Below are 6,000 nucleotides of genomic sequence, written 5' to 3' on the forward strand. Positions count from 1 at the left end.
CGATCAATCAAACTAAAAGCAAAGAAGGTGCTTGTTTCAGACTTCAACAGAGAGACTAAATCAGTGATTTAGTGTATTTTACTTGCTTTCTGTAACACATTCAAAGCTTAGTCTTTTGGGGCAGGTCCAAGTCATGTCTCAAGTCTGTCGAGAAAAGTCAAAGTCTAGTCCCAGTACATGTCAAAGCAAGTCTCATGACAAGTCCGAGACAAGTCACAAGTCTTCATAAGCAAACTACTAATCAATTGCAAGTTTGAATCCTGACCATTAAAATGACACAGCATTGGAACATTTTCTTACCAAAGATGTTAATACTGTAGTCTTTAGGAAGTCAAGTCTCAGTTCAATTCTTCTGGCCATGATATTTTATACAGACATTCATGGTCCCAGAGGATGAATCCTAATGACATGAATGATGATGAATGATAATGATTGTGATCCCATGACCTTTTATCTAGCACCATCATCAGGTCAAAATTTTACCCAGTACTTGCGAAACTAATGACGTTCCCATCAGAGTGGTACTTTGTGTTTTGTGCTAGTTAGCAAATGTTAGCATGCTAATACACAAAACTAAGGTAGTGAACATAGTTAATATTATATAAATTGATATATATTTATTCACAATGCTAACATGTTCACCTGCTAAATATGTTAGCGTGTTCGCAAACGGACATAAGCATTTAGCTCAAAGCACCGCTGTGCCAAAGTACAGCCTCACAGAGCTGCTAGCATGGCTGCGGACTCTGCAGTAGCTACAGAGGTAAAATTAACAATGCTATCATGCTAGTATTCATCGCTTTTGCTTTTGAATTTGGAACAAAATGGAAAGAAGCGCTGCTCTATCGCTGATGTCAAGATCAAGTTATAATATTGTAGGCATTTTGTGCCTTATAGACATACATCTATTGGCCAGTTCATCAGAGAGATGTATACATTATACTTTCTGCAGCTCTTGAAAGAGTCCATAGTCTAGTGAAAAACACTGATAAAACATTACAATCGTGTAACACTGTCTTAGGGAATATGGTAAAGCAAATTAAACTTTCAACTACCAATAATATGTCACTTTGTCACTCTAACGGTCCCACTGTTTCATCACTCTTCACAATCAGACTGAGCCGGATGGAGGATGGAGACACTGGTGCCTGGAGATAGGAGCCTTTTAGGCCAGCTGATCAATAGATGACCCAAACAGACAAAAGCAGCTGAAAGCCTAAAGCAAGATGAAAGGCCTCATCTGATCTGGCAGCTCCCGATGACAATCAGATGACAGCTGGAGTGTCAGTGGAAATCTGACTGAAAGCCCAGTGGAGGTGTTGCACACACATGGGGCCATGAATGAGGTAATGTCGTTTTAGACCAATCAGAGATGGCAGTGTTAATTTCCTTAGAGGAAAGAGAGAAGCATTTATTTCCAGAGGGCATGAATGAAGATTCCTCAAGTTCAAATCTCTCATGTATTTGCGTTCACTGTGTTTTTTCATGGCTTTTTTTCTCTGTATGTCAGTAACTACGTTTTTGTGCTCTGTCACAATTTTTAAAACATTCTCAGTTAATATTTATAGCATTTTTTTTTTTTTTTTTTTTTTTACCACACTTGACAGGTGCATTTTGGGAAAATATCTCCTCTATACCAGTTAGGCTTCCTTTGAATTGATGCAAAAACAGTATCAACATCCAACATTAGACACACAACTTAACTCTCTGCCAGAATTTGATTGGTCTAAAACCAAATGACCATAAGTCAACATGGCTACCTATGGTTTATGTGAATTGTTGTCTGTTTTATTTCATACTTACCTTTAAAGCTGCTCTAATTAAATGTTTTTTTATTAACAATGTTGCTCTGTGTCTGCTCAATGTGTATAATAAGCAACTGTTTGCTATTTAAGTTTGCCAAATCGACTTTATCAGGTGATAATATGTCATTATGTTCACAGCTTTTTCCTGCTGCCCCCAAGTGGCCAAAAAAATCAGTTTGCAGGTTTAAACGAACAAATAAAGGCAGTAAAATGTACCCTAGAATCCAAAATAACAGCACTCATTGTGTAGAGTTTTTTTATCGCTGTCAGGGTAAAAACTTTGTACCTTTTTAGTTTAACGAAACACATTTTCACAAAGGAAAGGCAGAAAATAAAAACTAAGCAAAGAAATTAGGAAAAACGGAAATACAAAAGGAATGACTGGAGAAAACAGAGGGGAAGAAATAAGAACAAAAGGAAGTAAGAAAGGAATGCATCCATCTCATTTTTACATGTCACATTAAGAAAAGCACAGGTGTAAATAATGAAAGTAATGATGGCTGAATTTTATTTAGCTGCTTTGGTTTCAAGGTCCTGGTATTGTTCATGCCGGTTCAGCCACGCTGTCATGGCTTACTGGGATACTTAAATAGAATGGATGCATTGTTATTATTAGTAACACCTGTGCTTCGACACGTCAAAGTGTCTGCTGTGAAGAAGGCCTGTTGTTTAAAATACTATTATTACTAGAGTTTTGATCCCTCAAGACTGCTTCCCTTCTCCATGCAAGTAGCTGAAGTTGTGCTAGAATCCTTACTCTACCTATGTTGTACAAAAAAGGCGTTACTGAATCAAGGACAAAAGGTATCAGATCAAACAGTTTGGGCCTGTTTTTAAAACAGTCAACATCGTAGATGTGATTTCAAGCTTTGAATAAAATCTTGGAATACTTTAGGAAACATTTAGATTTTTAAATTATTTTCCATAATGTAAAGTGTGTGCCAGTTATGAATTCAAACTCTGATGCAAACAGGAAAATTAGTACACAAACTCCTATAATGATTCTCACCGTTAATTTATAGGCTTTATTGCTGACCTATAGGCTTACATGTTTATTTACTTTACATGCTATTTTTATCTCATGGTTTCAGTGTATTACTACAACACTACAGTAATATTTATGTCAGATACTTAGAAAATTAATAAGATAGGACTTCAGTTGTTTTCCACCAGGGGCATCCTTGTGTTTTTTATTTCTTTTTAACATGGCCAATTATAGGCACGAGCCCAAGCACGTGCAGGGAGAGGATCGTCTTGCACAGTTCACTGCACCAACCATTTGGTGCATATGGAGCAAATCACAAGTCTAACCAAGATACACTGAGCCTGCGCGGGAGAGCTCGTTTTCCACCTGGGTGTGTGAATCCTATATAAAGTTTGACCTTGTAATATTTAGACTCACCGATGATTGAATCACTCAGGAGAAAAATAAATCGCCCTCACCGTTTCAGGTTTCATGCAAATCAGCAAACCCCCCTCCTCTGTCTGAGAGGAATGGTGTCTGTTTTAAGAGGGATGGGTGTGGAGGAGGAGGAGGAGGAGGGGGCGGTGTCTCCATCTCCATCCAAGAGGGATGTTGAGTAGTAAGCAAAGGGGGCGGAGGAGGGAGGAGGGTGCAGCTCTCTGCTACTACGTCAGTGTACACATCACAGGGGCACACAGGACCTTTTTGCTTCAGGTACTCGGGGTGACTCCCTGCCCAGTAAAAGCGAATCCCAGTCACCCTAAAACGCACTGACCTTCCCACCAAAAGGTAAGAAAATGAATGATCCTCTTTTAAATGTGCAAGTTTATCTTATCCGTCCTTTTAATGCATTAATTCCCCTAATTTCCTCGGCTACTGCCATTTTCCACCGTGCATCCAGGTGCAGGATAACAGGAAGATGTGCATGTGTTTATGATGCAACTTTTTATTTATCACTAAGAAACGAGTTTATAGGCCTGTGCTGCGCAACGCGATGATCCCCAAACCCGTACCCGGAGGGAAATCAAGAAATAAGTCAACTTATGGATAAGAAAATGTAGGCTATTCGTTTGAAATGTTGCATTCAGACAAGGTTTTGAGATTTCTGATTGCGGATTTTGGTGAAATGCGCTCTTTGTTCCTGTTCTTGCTGGGAGGTCTTGTGCGTTAAGAGCGATCATGATCATCCATCCAAGCGCAGAGGATTCACTCTGAGGGGGAGGCAGGGAGGGAAGGGTAGGAGGTGACGAGTGTTATGTTTTAATGTCATTAAAGAGCACATATGACCAGCATCCCGTCATCCATCCAGTTTTGTCTAATTGGCGATGGTTTTGGCATCGATGCCCTTGCCCCTCTCCGTCGCCTGTTCCGCCTTTTCTCGTTAGTACACGGTCATACATTTGTAGTTCTGTCTTAACCGCACTTTTTCTCATATTGTATAAAAAAAAAGTTGTCCTGCTTATGTGTTGTTACATTTAATTTGTACAAAATCAGGGCAAGCTCAAAAGTGTCAGTGTAGCTGGGTGTTCTGTCCTGCGTCGTGCGCCAAAATGACCTTGTGGAAACCCAGCGGGGAGAATATGATGGAGTCAGAGTGATGAGCAGTTTTTCTCCCTGCTTTCCTCTGTGGTGTTGCTTTGCGGTGGTTTATGTCAGTGGTGCTAAAACGACTTTGCCCAGAGAGAGACGTTGTTTGATATTGTGAGTGTCCTCTAACGCTTGTTTGAAAGAGGAATAAGCTGTTGGGAAATGATGCATGGCATGGACTTATGGTGCAGAATTCACCATAAGTCCATTTGGAGGTGATGCGTTTTACAACTTGGCATATCTGATGTCTTGTTCCTGTGGCAGCCATGATTGCAGCGCTCATGCAGTTTCTGAGCTATTTATGCATCCAACCCACATGGAGGGTGGCAGTGAGGGAAGCAGCTACTGTTGCCAACCTGCAGGACTACTGACTTTTTTTCTTAAAAAAAAAAAAGATTTATGGTTTGTGATTCAAAGCCTGTCACACTTTCAGCCTCTTAATTAGCTTGTATCAGGCTGCATCAGTAACATCTTTATCTTGACATACAGTGTAACAGCTCCTCTTTAAAATAGTCCACAGCAATCAAATGTGTCCAGTTGACAGTTTTGTTTTTCTTTTTGCTTTAAACTAGTGGTTGAGAATTCTTATGCGTTTTACACTCAAATATCACCCATCCATTCTTTAGGACATTACATTTCTGTTTTGTTTAGTGGTAATTCACTGTTGGTTATGTTTATGTGCAATCCATCCATCAATCCACTTTCTACACCTGTGCAGTATTGTGCTGTGCTGGAGCCTTTGGACATGCAGGTTTGGGAGGAGGAGAACATACCTACATGAGCTAGAAAGGCCCAAGCCAGCTGGGGGATTTGAACTCCTCAACAGTGCATATCATTGTCTAGAAGTTTTGATGTGAATCCAATTAGTCGATTGATCCATTGACAGAAAATTAACCAGCTATAACTAACTATTAACTATTTTGATAATTATTAATAGTGTAAGTCATTTTCAAACCAAAATGCCAGATATTTGCTGGTTTCAGCTTCTCAAATGTCAGGATTTGATGCTTTTTTTCCTCATATATGATAGTAAACTGAATATCTTTGGTTTTTGGACTGATGATTGAATAAAACAAGCTATCTAAATACATCACTTCGGACTCTGGGAAATCATAATGACAATTTTTCACTATTTTCTGACATTTTATAGAAAGAATTATTATGAATTAATTGAGAAAATAATCGTCAGATTAATCAATAAAAAAAATTGTTAGTTGCAGCCTTAATCCCTTTAGATGTTTGAATTATTCTATTAAAATCTTTCTATGCCCTGAGCTGTCACTCAACATCACTCAGCAGTTAGTGTGAGGCTGACATTTCCCATTGAAAGGACTTTTCACACATCTTAATACACAGGAGCTCCACTTGAAACCAAGAGGAGCTAAGGGAGCTGCTCTGTTTGGTGTTCTCATTTTCTGCCTGCTACCCCTGCTGATTGGGCCGTGCTCCAGTCTATCAGAGATTAGCCCTGTCACAAGTTACAACTTGCCTCTCCCTGCAGCTGGGAGCAATGGTGCCGGATACATTAGCATAACATCTAAAAAAAATAATAAAAAACTGATTGCGGTGCAGTAGAGCACAGCTATTCTCCTCAACTACTCCATCTGTCAAGATCAGCAATTAGCACAGCTGTTTCAACATTTA

At 39.5% G+C, this 6,000-nt stretch overlaps 1 protein-coding gene across 2 annotated transcripts in view; it reads left to right on the plus strand.

Annotated features, from left to right (window-relative positions):
* The window catches only part of sv2a (synaptic vesicle glycoprotein 2A), a 62,527-nt gene that overhangs the window by 2,844 nt on the left and 53,683 nt on the right, over positions 1-6,000 (plus strand). The window contains exon 2 of one of the 2 annotated variants that reach the window (XM_044207090.1): positions 1,116-1,346. The gene's annotated coding sequence lies outside the window, so the exon portion shown is untranslated. Of the gene's footprint in view, positions 1-1,115; positions 1,347-3,400; positions 3,559-6,000 lie in introns of those variants that run through there. The other variant, XM_044207089.1, reaches the window with a different exon arrangement.

The sequence above is a fragment of the Siniperca chuatsi genome, linkage group LG9 (genome assembly GCF_020085105.1).
Source record: "Siniperca chuatsi isolate FFG_IHB_CAS linkage group LG9, ASM2008510v1, whole genome shotgun sequence".
NCBI classification, from domain to species: Eukaryota; Metazoa; Chordata; class Actinopteri; order Centrarchiformes; family Sinipercidae; genus Siniperca; species Siniperca chuatsi.